At 38.6% G+C, this 18,926-nt stretch overlaps 1 protein-coding gene across 3 annotated transcripts in view; it reads right to left on the bottom strand.

The window, feature by feature from the left end:
• SOCS5 (suppressor of cytokine signaling 5) overlaps positions 1–18,926 on the bottom strand; it is a 48,382-nt gene that overhangs the window by 6,033 nt on the left and 23,423 nt on the right. For all 3 annotated transcript variants that reach the window (XM_050314947.1, XM_050314948.1, XM_050314946.1), the window contains exon 2: positions 779–870. The gene's annotated coding sequence lies outside the window, so the exon portion shown is untranslated. The remainder of the gene's footprint in view (positions 1–778; positions 871–18,926) is intronic.

The following is an 18,926-nucleotide window of genomic DNA, read 5'->3' as shown; positions in this document are numbered from 1 at the left end:
TTTACACTGTGTAAGCAAATCAGCAAGGAATGTCTTCCTGATTAAAAAAAAAAAAAAAAAAAAAAATCCTAATTTTTTTTTTTTCCTGGAGTTGTCTGGATCAAACTGGGAGACCGGGGAAGTTCTGGGAGCAGCAGAACTAATAAGTCTGATCACATACAGATTTGTAGGAACCATCCAAACACATATCCTGTTGAGGCAATAACCATAGCTGTTGTGGTGTCTCAGAATATCTACACCAACCAGGGCAGAGCACGTTTGCTGGCTGCCAGTCTGTCAACACAGCATATAAGGTGGACTTCTACATTTTTTTCCTCAAGTTGTACATTTCTTTACTCTTCCTTGTCAGAGACATGTTTAAAATTTTTGGGAAGGGAAAGGAATGAGAGAGAGTAAATAAACTCCAATCCCTTGGCAAATCAGGCTAGAAACCGTACACATCTTTGTGACAACCAACTGGAATTACTTTTCTAACCAAACAGTCACATACTATTCAGCAGTGTCTTTTATTCTAAAATTGCTCTTTATTGCTCTTCCTTTGCACTATTAGTCTAAAATGTCTTAAGACTGCTTGACAGCTGGAAAGTTCTCTACACGTTCCCAGAAAGCTTCAAGAACAAATTAAAAAAAAAAAAACAAACAACAAAAACCAACAAAACCCTCCACTGACAAAACCACCACCATACTGGCTTGACAGACTAATTTTCAAAAGTTAAAGTTAAATTTAAAAGGTTAAGTACTTTTTTCACACTCAAGAGAATATAGATACACTTCTTACCCAGAAAAGCATATGAGTCACTGTGTCTTGTCTCAAGAATATAGCTCAACATGAACTTGCTACATGCCTTCTCTGAGTTGTAGACATGGTTACTACAGAGGAAGAAAGAAAAATTCTGTTAGTTGTTGGAATATTTTTTAATTTAGATATTTACTATTAGTCACAAATATCAAAGGGTACTTTACTATTTATACCTGAAATGTGTGCATGGAATTGCCTGTTCATTATATATTTTTAATGCATATTAACAAACAAAAAGCTTCACAAAACTTTTTTTGTATCCATTAACAACATTTGTCAAGAAGAGTCATGGAGAGGACCCTCAAACAAAACATTTGATAACCAAGAGCAAAGCCACAGCATCGGGATCACTGAGGTGCCAGGCACAGTGGGCATACTCAGGCCTGTGAAATGGCTTCCACACATGGGGGTCTCAAGTCCAAAGCACTGGTTCCCAAGCTGTGGTTGGCAGCACTGTCAGATCACCTCCTACTGTCTCTCTTCCTTGTTTCCAGCTGCTACATCACATCAAAAGGCAGCTAAAAATACACACTTTTCTAATATTACTTTTCCAGGTAAGCAACTGCTGTACTTGCCACAAGGATGTTATACGATTGTGAAGCAAGAGCAATATGAACCATGATTCTAAAAATGGGAAAGTGGAATGCAAGACAAGTTCTTTATTAGAAGAGCAGGTCAGCAGTTCCCTGAAATAATCATCATTGTTTTTCAGAAATCCAAGAAGAGCTGTGGGATTTAGCATGCTCACACCACTGTCAGACAGCTAACAGTAACAGAAGAGAGGAGAATAATTTGCTTCTCCATGCTAGAACCAAGACCAGGAGAGCAGTAAGAGTTAACAGAAAACACTGGGAACTTATGTTAAAGCTTTACATGCAGAACAGAAAGAAAAATACTCACATAATGCATAGGTACTAGAAAAAAAAGCTATGGGGTTGAGCAATCACTAAGGGAATTTTAGAAGTTAGTATTCCTAGGCAGAAACTCCAGAGCAGTGTCAGAAAAGTACAAACATGATTAGTTTCCATTCACTCTGGAAGCACTAAAATCACTGGAACATTTTTAAAATTAGGCCATATTACTGCTATTGAAAGATTCCACAAGAGTAACCTTTTCAGAGAGCAACAGTTTCTGTACAAAATCTTTGTACAAAATGAAGATTAAAACAAAAGTACAGATCTTTTACAACTTTAACATTTACTCTCACTTCTTTTTTTCTGCAATACGTTCCTAGCAAGCCTACAAACACAAGATAGTAAAACCTACTATAACTGAATGAGAGCAAGGCCTAAACAGAGCAAATGGAAGGGAAAGTAACTAGAAGAAGGGCCATCCAATTTTCAACAAAGCCTTACTTAAGACACTAGGCCATTCAGGCCTCTGAAGAGACTTGCATTCCAAATAAAACCAGTGATGTTGTTTTACTGGGTACAGGTGGCAAAGGATCTGCATGCTAACCATTTTCCCTCATTAAAAATACAAAAAACCCCCACATGGATGCTTATCTTGAAGTGCCATGCTGAATGGTATTAGTGTTATGTGTCACCATCGTTCCTCAGTTGTGGTCAGAAACACGAGCAGTCAATGCCCCACCTATCTGTCACATCACCATTGCTATCCAGCTGACATGGCCTAGAAAATCTGCCCCTGTGGCTCCAGGAGGGAGTGGTTGCTTCGGGAACCAGCCTTTCCTAATGGAAAACAGTATCTTGATTATGGGTGACTGTCTCCATAAACCTCTCAACCTTGTATTAGAATAAAACTGGAGTCATAGGTAAAGTATTTCATCTTCCATCTAGTAATTTTAAATGAGTTTAAATCAATGTGCAACAGATGTGTAGTTTCACAGATTTCTTGTGGCAGCACAAGGTTTGACAAAACACAATTGCTTCTGAACTGGTCCTAAAGCCATCTCAGTTTTACAAGGAAGCACTGCCAATAGTTATTCTAGCCTAAACAGGAAATAAATTTCATTCCACCAAAATCCACAAAGTGAATTCAACAATTGGTAGATTTTCTAAGAAAAAATTATTTTAATTATTTTTCTAAGAAAAATAAAAGTTCTAGTAATGTTCCTGAAACAATCTGTTCAACTAAAAATTATTTCTGCCTACTTTAAACTGGCCAGCTTTCTGTGACACTGGTGCACACCACCACGGACCACGAAGGCAGAAGCAAGAAGACTGAAGGGAAGCTATACTTGTATTTGTATCGTCCCTTACTTTAAAATTGTTCACTTAACAGTGACAAGACTGTGCCATTAAAGATTTTGCTTCCACTAAGGGATGCTTGCTGAGGAGGTCACTGTTTATTTGCACGCTGCCAAATGCCCACGACAGGCTCCCCCTCCCAGGGATGCACTAATGGAGCTGCTCACATCAGCACTCCTCAACCTTATTCAGTCAAAATGAATAAGGCTGGCAAACCCTACCGTTTCAAGTAACCCACCTGAGGAAGGAAGAAAGGGCAATACTAAGGATTACAAAGCAATTTCCTCCATTCCAATACACATTCCAGAAATAATGAATTACTACTATAATACTAGAGATAACTTTCTTTAAAAAAAAAAAAAGGAATATGTTGGCTCAAGTGGAAATACGCATTTTTCTACACACACAAAAATGTGCTCACTGCAGACAGCTCAAAGAACTGACTTAAGAGGGATGGAAGGAAGAGGTGGCTCTTATTTTTTTAACTAAACAAGGTAGAGGGGCCAATTGTCTCAAGTGCTCATGAAAACCTTATTAGGATAAAGTACTACTGTTTTCTTCCTATTAGGCTTTGATAAATTGAAAGTGTAGTTACACAGGGAGACAAATCTGAAGGTCTGAACCCCTGAACCAAAAGTCAAACCTGCTGAGAAGAGGTAAAGGACACCAAGCTGCAATTCCAACAACACAAAATTGGCCTAAGTCAGCATTACAACCAGAAGAAATGGCATCAGCCTCTTCCTGGCCACCTGTGCTGGTGCAGGAGGTGGTCTGTACACCATATGGCTGCTCAGTCAACCAGCTCAAGGAACTGATCCAGACTAAAATGAATTCTCAGAAAAAGTCTCAATCATTTACTCCATCTGGTTTATGACTTCTGTATAAACACTCAACATACAGAAAGAACGGATGAGGAGGGAGGAAGCAGCAGCCAGGGCAAGGCTGCTTCCTTCCACAGCAGCACTGGTTAGGTCCGCTGAAATTATTAAGCCCTCAGATGCCTACTTTGAAAACAAATCTCCATTTGAAGCCTATATATTAATCAACTGGGGGGCTCTGGCTGCAAAGAGAGATATTAAGACGATTTAAGCTGCTGCTTTGAACGTTCACATTGAAAGTTCAAGCCACTGAAAACCCTTACTTCAAAAATAAAACTCTTGAGTTGGCTTGATGGCTTGAAGCTGCTAAAACACAATGAACGCTAAAAGTTTCAAGGACTTAAGCTGGTAGACTGTCACATCAAAGAAAAATAATGATATTTTGCCACTGTTCCAACCTGAAGTAAGAAGTAATCTCTGCCCCCTCCTTGGTACAGATTCACAATGAGCAAAATGCAGGACAGCTGATGTTCTGCCAGTTTCTTTCCAAGCAGCCACATGTTGGTAACTTCAGTTCAAAAACACTGTTCCAAGACATTTTGAACAGTGGACTATGTCCTTGTAGCCCCTTACTAGGCTTTGGTGTTTAAAAAGGACAATGTCAAGGCTACATGTGTTCACAGTGGATTAGAAAATACTGTTCAGAAAATCTAAAACCCCTGAAGCAGACCAAGCATCAATGGAAGAACAGAACGTGAACACCACTGAACCAAAAATAGAGACAACTGTTTCTGAAGTACTCCTTTCCCTGTACTTGTACAAGTCTAGTGGGTAATGGCACAACCATCATGAGTCTTTCTAATCATATAAGGATCACAGAGCTACACACAGCAAACATCAGTTTCAGATATTAATACAGAAATAACTCTATACAGATCTACCAAGAACTCCACATGCTGGTAGATCTCTACAGTAGAAACTCTGAAAAGTCAAGTAAATTGTATATATTCATTCCAAGTAAAGAAACCTTCAAATAATTTAGGCAGTACCCTGATGGCCACTCATCGTAACATGTAAATCCACACAAGCAACATTAAACAGAAGCAGCTTCCTTTAAATTCCCTCCTCACACACTAATCAGGCAACTCATAACTTCACCTTACCATTTGAAAAAATAAAAGAAAAAGCATTAAGTTAGCAAAGTAAGGTACCTGCTGTGGAAGAGAACTCTAGGTGACTTGCTGTAATAATGTTTTCTGTGCTGCTATGTTTAACTCTGCTCAAACAGAAGCTGCCAATATAGTTTTTTTAAAATTCATGTGGGCAGAATAAATGGTTCCAGTCAGTATTCAAGTTAAACACAGCAGCCCTCTTGATGACCTCTGCAAAAGCTATAAGTACTCTGAGAAATTACAGCTCTCCCCTAGCAAGGTAGAATTTGTTTCTACCTAATGAAGCTTATCCTGCTCTAAAAAGTTCTAAAATATAAATAGGTCTCAAATTGATACAAAGAGTGATCTAATCGTTATTCGTATGTAATTCTTGGGAGTTCTGAGTTAAGAGAAAGCATACCTTAATAGCTATGCCTCACGAAAAGCAAAGGAAATTGGAAGCAAAGTTGAAAAGATGAGTCAAATCACATCCCACATCCTTGACTAGCTCAGTAGAAACATCCAATTTAAGATATTTTGTAAACAGAGCATTTTATTCAATTGCAAATGGCCTATTTTGCAAACACAGTTGTTCTGTTCTGGGATCAATTTATGCTGGGTTAACAGTCCTATTTCTTCTCACTACATTTTCCAAAACCTCAACAGCCTGCCTAATGCCTCTCTCTCACCACTGTAGCCTTGTCCCCCACCAATTTACAGGCATCTCCTTTACACAGAGCTCTTCTCATGCACCCAGACATTTCCCATGTGTCCTTTCTACTTGACCAAGCAAAAGATCATATTCTCCAATACAAACTAGCCAGCTGCCACCTCTTAAAACTGATGAAAACAAAGTTGTACTTGTCTTTCTCTAGCGATGCATCTGCAATGGTGACTGCAGAGGAAAAAACATTATTGCTATTCATGCAATTAACAAGACATAAAAAGCAATCCTTCTTTCAAATTTGAGTGAAATGGACCCAAGAGTTCACCAGTTTCTAGAAACACAAACAACTGAGAAGAGCGACAGCCAAAGCTATGATTTCTTAGCAATTGCTACTAAAGAGGTTAACTGAAGGCTAGATGTTGCCACATGCACTTAAAAAATTTAAATCTCTCACACTATGGATCGGTCAGTGCATTAATTTGTCATTTCTGAAGAAAATAAACTCAGTGAAGTTTAATGGAGAGCACCTGTGTATTTTGTTCACTGCTAATATTACTGGAGCAAAGGACTTGATATTAGCAACAGCATATACACATGTAGAAGACAAGAAAATCCAGAAAAATTCCACAACTAAAAATGAGATTGTCTTTGGAGCACCATAAATTACTTGAAATGTTCAAAAATATGAAACATTTAATTGTAAACTGTAGTTCAACTACATTAACAGATCACCTGGAAACTGCTCAAACTCCCTTGCACCATTGCAGTACTGGACAGAGACTAAACTTCAAGCTACTGGGGAGAAAATTGTCAGAGCAGCCTGGTGTGTTATCCAGCTACAGCTACGCTCTACAGCAAGGAGAAGAGGGGCTGGCATGGATGGCTCCGATAGCATCCACAAACTTGTAAAGTGACCTTCATAATGACTTAACTCCCAACTTACATTCTTTCATGACAGAAGTCTGGCACATAAACTCTCTACCACTACAGCAGCACCGGAAGTCCAGATCTGTTTCTGTATAAAATATGCCTTCATAAGATAGATGCATATTTGAGTAACTGCAGAATGTGACCACTGGATTTAACCTGCAAAGTATTTGGCAAGCAAGGAGTTAAAATCCTGCCCAAGACTACCCCACAGCTGCTGTCAGCAGTCAGGCTTGTCAAGAGAAGCTCTGGGCTGTCTTGACAAGACTAATTGGCAGCAAGCACCTGGTTCCCCAGGCTGGGCCCGAGTAGGTAAAAGAACATAAACCCTGCAAAGAAGGAGAAGCAGCTGGAAGGCTGCCAGTAGGTCTAGCCTGTTTCATGCTGTTTTCACTTTGATCCACAGGCAACTTTATCCCACACTATACTCAGTTAGAGCTATCAAACATTTTTATGCAACTTTCTAGCTGAAGAAAACCTGTGTTTTGTGGTTCTTCCTTTGCAAGTTCTGCCACTGAGCACCCACCAAGCCTTGCTGTGCCGGGTCACACTGCAGCATAGCCAAATGCAACATCAACACTATTATTAAATTGCAGGGGAATTGAAATTTTGGTTTTCAAATGTCACCAAAAATCCACTTAAAGGTGTTACTGTAACTTTAAAATTACAGACTAATATGGCAGAAAATCAAAACTCAGATTGTCCTGGTTATTCTGTATATTGAACACAAAACACGTGCAATGACAGCTTACAAATAGCAAATTAAAATTCATCTTAAAGAAAGTTAAAAAAAACCCAAACAACCAACATTCTGAAAACTAGTCAGAAGTAGGATGCACGAGGAACTTGGAGTGGGACTCCCAGAAAAGTGAAAAGACACTTTAAATATATTTTGACCTCTGCTAGGAATCACAAATTTCAGTGAATATGAAGCTTTCTCAAATTCTGCCCCCCTTTTTTTTTTTTCATATTATTAAAACTCAAGTAGAAAAACTTAAAGCCTTAGCCTTGCAGGTTCAGACCCTGAGGCAGGGAAACCTTTCTTAGGAGTAAGGGACAAAAAACCAAACAAATCCCTTTTTTAGTTCAGCAGAGTTTATATTATGAACCAAAAAGTGCCTAATTATATATACACAAAAATGAATACATATAAAATATATATAACATCAATATACTTTTTTTTTTGTACAAGATAATGTAAGTATAAACATTAAAAAGTTAGAACTACATTTCTTCAAAACAAAGTATTCAGCAAATACATAAGTATTCAGCAAATACATTAACTATGCCTCTGCCAAATTTCATGTTTTAGGCATTTTACTCTTAGCTTGCTAGTCAAGAATTCCAACAACATACAGTAGCACCAACATTTCCATATCTTGAAAACTTGGGGAATTTAGAAGTGGACTTGTACACAGTCTCAGTATGAAAGACATTTCAATCAATAAGCATTATGTCAGAATTTTACTGTTTGGGAGAGCGAGAGATTGCAATGGAACTGCCTGACGGTCAAACCAGCATCACTACATCGAACTCACCCCGAGCACCACAGAGCACGCCACTCTGGTTTTAGCTGGACACTTTATATAAACAATTGCAACATTCCTTTAACTGGTAATGATGCTAAACAATACCAATACAAAGATCCATTAGCAATCTTTAAAAAGCTCAGGGTAATGAGATTATAAATTCCTATGTTTAGAGTTACTGCTCTAGCAACAGCAACAAGAATGTTTCTCTGTGTGGAAGCACACTAAAGGATCCAGCCCCTTACAGCACCTGCTCTCCACTTGTATTCAGAGACAACTAATGAGTAAATCTAGAAGCTCTCTTGGTCTCTACTCACAAGGGAACCTTCAGTGTTTTTAAATTAAAAAAACAACCAAATAAAAAAACAAAACCCACCTACACCACACTCCTTGCGCCATGGAAAACACGAATGCCCATGATTCAAAACACAGGATCAGGATGTACTATAGAAGTTTCAAGCAAAAAATCTGACTCTTCACATGCTCAAAAATGTAAGACTACAACTCTGCACAGAATATGCATTAGAGACACTGAACAAACACTGACTGATAAGAAAATCAGGTCTGTCTTCACTCTTAAGAGCATCTACTGCCTCAGTCCATTACAACTGAGGTGTTAATTTATTCCATTACTATCTTATCTTTATGGAGCTACTGCAGAGTAAGATGAAATAGAGTAAATTGTCAAGATGTGGCTACATCTTTCTTCTTGATCTTACATAATGTTATCAGTTACATCAAAACTATTTGAATGAAATGCTTATTCTAGCAAAGAAGCACCTGTGCATGTTAAGTAAGTGAGCCTCCACAGGATGAGAATTTTTTGAGAAAAATATATGTTTTAGGTTAGCTCTTAAATTCTTTAAAAAAAAAAAAAATAAATGCTTTGTCCTTTGAAGTCATCTATCCAATCCAAAAGCTGAGCCTAGTTTTCATTAAGAATTGTTGTGCCAAGACCTAGTCACAGACAAATAACCCACTGATTTGCTAATGTGCATTCCTATTAATCAATAGGAAATGGCCTATCTAAAAAGACAACTCACTAGCCTGTGATACCACTCTAATACCCACACACCCCAGCTCATTCAGTATTGGAAAGCTAAGTATCCAAGGGCTCCTATCTCAAATGGATAAATATAAGTTATAGGCTGCAGGAACTCTAAGAAGACACAACAAAGGAACAGGCTAGAAAAATGAATCTTTACAACAGCCTTACCAGCTGCATGTGACTAATAAAACTAATAATGCTCTTTTGCCCTTCATCAGATCTATGAAAGCAGAGATTCAGTTGTATAAATGGTTTATCCTGCTTGAGCAGGGAGGCTGGACCAGATTACCCACTGTGGTCCCTTCCAACATTACCATTCTGGGATTCTGTAATGGTCTAAGAGACTGCACTTCATGCAGAAAGAGCCTGCAGCACCACATAAAACTGAGCAATGATTACCGAACGATGAACTTGTCAGAGAGCAGGTATTTTTAAAAAAACTCACAAGCACCAAAAACCACACACAAAACCAAACAAATCCCAAGACACAACAGAGACAAAGGGAGAAACTGATGCTATTTCACCACATCAGTTTGAGATGATAATTTACCATCCCCTGCACTAAAGGAACAGAAGAGTACAGTTCTTTCAAGGTTGTTTCTCATTAACAGAATTTAGCCACAGATAGTACACCCTAAGGGTGACAGTCCATGATAACTAATCTACTATTACTTTGCTGCTATCAAAAGGGATGTTCTTGCTTCCCTCCCATCCCTTTGCAATAGTTGCAACATTCATCTGACCTTCATTTTCACCATAAGCTAATTAATGGAACCACCAGAAAGACAAACTTCAGGAAAAAGAAGCCAGAAGAAACATGTGACAGCCTGAGGGCAGGAGAATCTCCTGGGTCTTATGCAAAGAGGGAAAGGGAAAAGAACCATGGCTACCAGTAGCAACAAACTGTGAAACCCACTCCTTAATGTTAAACTAGCATCTCCTTATATTCAGAAACATGCTTTATTAAATGAAAGATTAAATCAAAGACAGAATTGTGCAGTAAAAAGAGAAAATGAAGCTTTGAGACTAGGACTCACCTAGAAAAACACTGCACTTCAGAAGACTCTGGAACCGTAACACTGTTAACAGGAAAAACTATTAATGTAAAAATACAAGAACTATTCATCTTCATTTTTTTCAAAAAGATAGTTCAACTGGTTGCTTAAAATACCAGATATTTTCTGGTATTTTCATAAGTATTTTGAAGAAGACAAGGACAACCTGTTCAATAAAGGATTTCAGGAAGCTGTGATCCTTAAGTATCTTCTTTGATGAAAAAATAATTTGATTCTTGATGTAAAAAAATAAAATTGTCATTGGGAGACACAGCAGTCCACATCTAGCTACTGTCACACAGTGGTCAGGGCTTCCTGATGGAAAACATGCATGGTGATCACAAGAATAAGAATTTCAAATTCTCATTCACAGATGAAAACTAAGAACTTTCTTGAGATACCCATGATTAATCACAGCTTGAGCACACTCCAAACCATCATATAAAGCTGAAGGGTCCGAATAACTAAAACCAGTTGTGCAACTTCACACAGATCTCAAACTCCTGATACAGATTGGCAGCAGTCTGCCACTCAGGTAGGGGGAGGGAGGGGAAAACCAAGTAACACTGTCCACTGTTCAAGTGTACATAAGGATATTAATTTCTGATAGCACTGGCATCAGTGGCACAAAGACATACAAAACTAACCTGTAGGTAACATAAAATCAGTCATGATCTGAAGAAAACCAAAGATTCAGCTTCACAAGAGTTCTGATAATCAGCCAGACTGGAACATCTTGCAGCAAAATCTGTCTGTTCACTCCTATACTGAACAAACATGGAAAAGAAACTCCTGATCCACGAGGTACTAACTTACCAAGAAATTCACACTGCTACAGGGGCTCTGCTGCTAGTTCAGAGAAAGCACAGCGATGAAATTCAGTGAGGGTTATCTCACACAGCTTGAGCGCCTCTCCTACACTCTCCCTACAACCACAGTTACACATCAGTGTGATCAGTGACATCCCTGTGATGCTCAGATGTAACAAATCTGTTCAGATACAGGAGAAGCCAAACTTTACCCCAGTATGGATACTTCAACTTCTCTGAAAAACAGTCTTAACACTGCCAAAGTCACAGTCAAGGGTACTGGTGTTGGTAGGAGTCTGAAGGTATTGTAGAGCTGATGGGACAGGAAAATACAAGGAAAGAGGGCACCATTCTGGCACTGACACATGCCAGGGCTATCTCAGAGACTTCCCACCTGGTTTTAAGCCATAAGATCCCCCTCAGTCCCCTAACTAACTTGGGACAATTGTGTTCCCAGGCTCTGCACAGCTTGCTGCAGTCCAGAGATGTATTTCGAAGAAAAATCCTAAAATCCTGCTGAACACACACGGAGTGCAGACAGTCTCCAGGAAATACTACCAAAAAAATCCAACCAAACCAAAGGAAAAAAAAAAAAACACAACACAACCCCTCCAAAAAACAACCAAAAAACCCAACCAAAACCCACAAACCACTGCCATGTCAAGATCACAAATTTTCAGAAAGAGAATTGGCTCGATTCTAACATATTTTCATGTAAAATTAAAACAATACAGCTCAGTCAGAGGCTGCCCACGGACAAATTTCAAATAGATGTTCCAGTTCAGAGGTGCACTACAATGTTTCAAAGAAAAGACCGACATAAAAAAATGGCACAATTATTCTAGTTTTGTTTATGAAAACAGATGAAGAACTCTGGCTGAAAGCTTTAAACAAAAATTAAACTCAAGGCACAGAAAAGGCATAAAGTATTTCAGTCCAGAAGATTAGAGATCAAGAAAGTTATAAGCGACTGAACATACCATCTCTTAAAATGTTTCTAACACTTCCTATTTTCTATGGAAGAAACAGATGCAGGAGGAACACCAGTGGGAACAATGACTCATGTTTGAACTCCCATTCTCACTTAAGCAGCAATACACTTCTCTAGAGAAGTTTACAGCTGTGCAACAAAATAGGATACTTTGTCAATGATACAGAACCAAACCATTCAAACTGTCTATTATGAGTCTGCAAACTGATGGGTGAACAACTAGACATTCCTGGAGTTATTTGTGTAACGTCCAATGTCAGGTTCAGTGAAATGACAGAGCAGGATGATCCAGCAAACACAAATAAAAATATCTTCCTTTCTAAAAATCCCCAGTATTTGTTTTTTCGTTAAGATCAGGTAACATTAGCACTTTATGCCATTTTGTTTTCTCCAGAAAACATCTGAAGGTAAATTGGAGTGACCTTTGCAAGCCTCAGAGATATTACAGTCAACTGGAAAACTTCACAGCCTTGATCTTGTACAATGGTATAGTCCATTCTAAGCGTATCAAGTGGAGGCAGTGAACAACAAAGTGAAACAACATGGACACATACAGAACACAATATTCTCAAAAGTTAATACTGAAAATAGAGGACTTTTAGGCCCACAGTAAGCAGGAACTAAAGTCCATAAGGACCAGATAAGATCCCTCAAAGAGTCTGAAGAGGGAAAAAAAAAAAAATCACCTCAACTCTAAGAAAATACAATAAGCAGGAGAGGTTTTTCTTCACTCTTCTGACTCTCTTCCAAGCAGTCCTGGACATTCTATTTAAATTCAGATGATGCATAAATAAAACCAGAAACAGCCATGACCACGAACTCTTTACACCCAGTTACCATTTTTCAAGTCTGACTAAAGGCAGTGTCAAGCTATTTGAAGTATCACGAGAAGAGCACTACATGTACCTAGCTTAAAAATTGAGATACCTTTGAATAGAGCTACATTTGGCACAAAGCTACACCTTTGTCTAAATACTGGTTGGCTGTTGTTGGGATCTTTTTTTCAGCTTGTTTGTTTTAAAGAATAGTCTATTTCAGTCGGGAGGGAAAACAATGATCATCTAGTCCAAATACCTGACCAATTCAGGGCTGACCAAGTTAAAACACATTGTTAAGGCCATCGTCCAAATGCCTCTGAAACACTGACAGGCTTGGGGCACCAACCACCTCTCTGGGGTGCCTGTTCCAGTGTTTGAAGAAACACTTCCTTATGACCAGTCTGAACCTGCGCTGGAGCAGCTTGGAACCATTCCCACACATTCTATCTCTGGATCCCAGAAAAAATCTCAGCACCTCCCTCTCCACCTCTATAGAGAGCTGCAGAGAGCAATGAGGTCACCCCTCAGCCTCCTTTTCTCCAGTCTACATAAGCCTAAAGTTCCCCAGCTGCTCCTTACAGGACATTCCTTCCAGCCCTTGCACCGTTTTGTTGCCCTCCTCTGGACACATCCAAGGACTTCAACGAGCTCCCTCAACAGATCTGCCCCATAAGAGATTTCCATGGTCATATGTCCTTTCTACCTGACTAGAGGGGAGAAAGATGCAAAAGCAGAAACAATTATTATAGCAGGCTGGCACTGTGTTACAGCCCAGGGATCGCACACAAGTTCAGCATCACGACCACCTGTGGCTGTGCTACGGCCGACGCTGCAGCTTCACCTCGGCCGAGCGCACGCACAGAACCAGCCGCCCTCACTTTATTATATACTCCTTTGCTGCTGCTCCTCACCCACATGGCTCAAGTCTATCTTCTCTGTGCACTCCCACACAACAAGCAGGGTGCATGAGTACACAGTTTACTCCGTCTCCCTGATTCCTGCACACGTAGGACAGGTAAGCTTGTGCAAAGCCCTCTGAGTAGCAATTTTACATGAGTTTATTTGAGCCCCAGGCTTAGCTCCTGCATAGAGGCATTTAACTACCTCAAATGCTGAAGTACAACCACTTCCCATTAGAGCTAAATACACGGTTCAACTCCAAAATTAGTAAAAAGATAAAATACACATGCAAAGCTAAATGAGTAGGAAACAAGGATCAGGAGCACTGGATTCAGCTATACTTAAGGGATTTGCAAACGGTGCCGTACTGATAGGCCTACCTAGTGAGATTTTGTAACAGAGAGGTACCTTTGTACATCGACATTGTCTCCCTGATTTGGCTTTCATCACCATCCCAAATTAAAGACCAGAATTTTTTCCTACGTAACTGTATCTGTAACACCATAACTCCTGCTATATGCGAATCCCACAGGTTTCTGACAGCAAAGACCTAGACTATTTTTCCATGCTAGTAACAAACTCAGCTACATTTGCAAAATGTTTCCCTCTGGATCATTCCTTGTACCAGTACTATGATGTATTTATAAAAGAAAAGTACACCCTGAGCATCAGGAAAACTTACAGTGATTAATGAAACCGCAGAACTAAACATCCTTCAGAAGAAAGGCATCAGCTGAGCACTATCACACGCTATGGAATGACTGAAGTACGTCATCCTGATGCCTCAGAGCACCCCTATTGCCTGTTCAGCCCCTTCAGCACACTAAAGGAATGTGCATCAACCAGCAAGGCCAAAGAGAAGAAATTCTGTGAGGTATGTCATCCATGATGTCAGCGTATTCTTAAATCAACAACTGCTAACTTACTGTCCTCTCTGAATTCAGAATAACTTGAAAAAAGACAGGGTACCATGCTTTAGAGATGACAGCCTTACTGCTGGCAGGAAGCTTGGAGGCAGTACTTTAAAAATGCCTCAACAGTGACTTGTTTCTAAGAGTGAAAACTAAAAAACTTCCAGAGAATTGCTATCTGTTTTAGAGGTAAGCTGTACCCCAGTAACTTTCTCACCAAATTAAATCAGTTTTATACTTCTTCGGGCCACAGCTCACGCTACATCTACAAATTACCTAGGTAACAGAGTTTTGAAAATCTTACTAGCACCTACTCCTATGTTTGCCTTTGGCAGAAAAAAAGTTTTTGACTCATTTTTATGTTCAATTAATCCACAGTCACATTCTTCATAGAAAGGCTTCTGGAAAAACTCAACTTGCTGGAAGCTGTAACTATAATTACTGACCCTCTTCAAGCCAGCCAAAATTAAATTGCAAAGTAGATTTTTTGGCATTAGAGCTACAACTTAATGGTACAAAGAAAAGCAAGTCTATGAGTAACAGAAGAAACCAAGACCAGCATTTGTGAGAAACTCAGAAAATGAGGTACAAGAGGTGAGTGTACAGGGAAAAAATGAGAATGGACCCTGAACAATCTTTTTCTAGATTGGTACTGCATAACAAAAGGACAAAACTACTGCTTTGTTCCTCTTTGTTGTACCAAACTTCTGTCAAACAAAACATTTAATATTAAAAAGGAGGAATATAATTTTATCAAATTTCCTAGTAAGAAACAAGTTATAAACCGTAACTGTATGGCATTTTAATCTCCTTACATAATACTATACATTTTTCTCTATAATTTTCAGGTTTGATTTACTGACTGCTCTCTGGGATTATAAGGAAAGGAAAACCAAAATTATTAGTGCCTCTGTATTTCTCATGGAAACGGAAAACACCACTGCAGGTGTCCCATTAAGAAACTTGAGTGAAATTATATATGCCTCTGTCAACGAAACTGGAAAATCAATATTCTTTTCATTTATTGCAGGCTTTAAAACAAGTGCAAGGATGACATATTTCTCCACCATGCATAGATACGCTGTTACTGTGCCGTGTTAACTTTGCTAGCATTGAGACAACTGGCTTATCATGGTGCAAAATTGACTAATATCTCGTATTTGACTAAAGTTTCAAAAATACAGAATTCATGGGCTATGTAGATATTCCGCAGCATTTGTTTTTACTGATACATGGTCAAAATAAGAGAAATATTTGCATAACTGAAACAAAATGTGATTTTGTAAGGTGGTAACTCTTGAGCCTATACGCAAAGTAATTTCTATCTTAAAAAGCATTTAAAAAATAAGCTGAAGATTTGCAGTTAGTCCTATCTATGATACTCCAGGAGAATATTTCTACCCAAATAAACCGTATTGCTGAAAACAGGGCTGTAAAATTCCTACAGAGCTCACTACCAACAAGGATTTCCAAATATCACTTAAATATAGACAGCCTCAGAAGAAACAAGTGATGGTACGTTATTATGCTGTTTTTCCATTCTTAAAATTCTGATCAAAACTAGTTTTGAAAAAAAAGCTAAACAGCAGTCACCAAAAAAAAAATACAACAGCGATCATCAGATATGGGGAAGCAACAAACCAAACAACACACGAAGCAAGAAGATTTTGAACTTTTGGGCCACTGAGGAGTTAGCCCCTAGAAGCCAGTTTTTGAACTAGTCCTGATAACAAGTGTAAGTTTAATCAACAAAAAGTCAGTTTTGCCTGAATTATATACAATTCTAGAACAAAATGCCTTTCCAAAACCAGTGCCATACTGAATCCAAGTCCAAACCTTAGCTGAAATACAAGATGACTACTACTTTTTCAGACATTAATTTCTCTACTGGTCTGGACCCTAAGACCCCTAACCCCATTTATTCTGTTCACAACTGTTAGACAAATACCAAAATAGAAGATGCAGTGCAGTGGTCATCAGTCCCCCACATAAGCAACTCTGAGCTATAGATGAGTGTGATTACTGGATAGTTTTGACTGTTAGTCACATTCATTCCCACAAAAAACACTGAAAATCCTTTAATGTTTTACTCCCAAAGGAGTTTGAGAGCAGAAAACCAAGTCATATGCACATGAGAACTGACACCGGTCAAACAGATTCTTGAGGCAAAGCAGCTTTCTCACTTCTTATAGCATAACTGTTTCAGTACTATAAAAATTAAAAACTTCTGGTCAATTCCCAGATTTTATCTTTTTAGTTCCAGTAAAGGGAAACAGGAGATTAACAGGTCAGTCTGAGAGAGTCCTTGTATTCATTAAAATAATTTTTGCTAGAATAAAGTTCAATGGGCAATAAAAATACCTCTGTAATATACACTATCGTGTGGTTTAACTGAACTTGGAAACATTTTAATTGAGACATGAGAGCCATAGAAGATCTAAGAGAATTTATTTTGGAATTGTCATACTGGAAGACTAATTGCTAAGTTATCTTTATGAGAAAAAAAAAAAAAAAGAATTTTCCTTCTTGAAGAGATTAAATGAATAGGGATTAAAAAAAAAAAAAAAAAATCAGTATTTCTACAATTTTACCAGAGCACATCATGTTAAGCATCCAGCATAAAGGCAGATTTTCTGCGGAAGACCATTTCAAACATTCTCTTCTTAAGACAACTAAGTTAATGAAAGAAACCATGTCATAACCAAAGATGGGACAGGATTTTGTTAATTGCCAAGCCAGGCTATATGCTAATCATGTCAGCAAATACTAACAGGCAGACGACACACTCCTGAAATACAGTAATGGGATGTAACATAAGAATAGTCCTGACCATCACAGGGTACACCTAATAAAAAGCCTGTCTGGCCAATACAGGCGGCTCAGCAGAGAATACAATGACAGGTGAACTATTTATCAACACATTCCTGGTATCCTCTCCCAGAAGAAGGAAGGTTTGCAATTCAGGGTTTTAAACCCAGAAATAGTACCTTTGAATTCTCCAAGATTATTCCATCAATAATTTTAATCTCACAACCTAAACATAAATTATTACACATGATTTATCCTACATCGGTAAAGGACCAGAGTTCCTGTTGTGAAATTTCTTGCTTCCATAAATAAGGTGTCCAGATCGTAAGGACAATAAACATGAGGATAAATCACACACATTTTTTAAGATAAAGGAGGTCTGACAATGAGACTCTAAATCCAATTTATTTTCCAATCTACCATCGTGACAATCTGCATTAAGGCCTCAATACTATTAACAAATAAAATTAAAGCAAAATCAAAGCAGATCATGTTTGTTGCCAAATTTTAAATAACATCAAATGTCCAAATGGATTAAGCCACAGGCAAGAACTTGCAGAGATTCCCAGTGAGATCTTGGCAGCAGAAACTTTGCTCTCTGGGTTCAAGAGACTTTTCTTACATTAAGAGGATGGCTAGATGAGACACACTTAGGAGAAAATAAGTCACTGCAGTCTGAAGGGACAACACAACACCATCACCCGTCTGCACCCCCACTTTCTATCACACATCCCAGTACACTCTTAGCACTCAGCCTTGGCCTCCCTTAACAACCCATTAACAATTAACACAAAGGAGAAAAGAAATGAGAACACTATGGATTAACTGAACCAGTTGAATAAAAACTGAGAAACCGTGTCAAAGAATCTGGGGACTCCAAGTGCATAATAACACAGGTGCAATTTAAGACAGGTCAAACAGACGCTTTATTAACTATGATCACATTCACAGCATCTTTTCTGGTTCCCTGCCAGGTGAGTGCAGAGACCCATCCTATATACTGTTTCAGAAGAAGGTACGGAAAAGCATTTATTTCAATGTTAACAAAGCCAGGTACTCACCCCTGGGAGGGACGGACTCCTAAAGTCCTCTGCTAAACACAACTCTAAGAAGGACTGAAGCAGTAAATAACGTGACAATATCGAGAGAGGGCTCTTGGTGGAGCCCACAGGAGTGGCACACCCACCACTAGGTATTATCCTAGCTCCTAAGTGGAAAGTTGGAAACAACCACAGACTGCTAGCTTTGTGTTAAAAGGAATGTTCTTTTAGTAAAGAACCTCTTAGCCAGTCCTCCCAATCTTAACTGTTAAAAATTTTACCACCACAACTGTTTGACAGCTTAAAAATACGTAGTTATTTTCGTCTTCCAAGCCACGAGTAAGACCAACAAATGAAAAATTACATCTACAAAGTCTAAATACTGCAAGACACAATGGAATAGAAAATTAAACTTACTGAGCAAATTTTAAATTTAAAAAAATGT

Source organism: Myiozetetes cayanensis, unplaced genomic scaffold (assembly GCF_022539395.1).
Source record: "Myiozetetes cayanensis isolate MyiCay16 unplaced genomic scaffold, myiCay2020 scf2-11, whole genome shotgun sequence".
NCBI classification, from domain to species: domain Eukaryota; kingdom Metazoa; phylum Chordata; class Aves; order Passeriformes; family Tyrannidae; genus Myiozetetes; species Myiozetetes cayanensis.
Note: the sequence above shows the minus strand (reverse complement) of the source record. Positions and strands in the feature narration are given on the sequence as shown.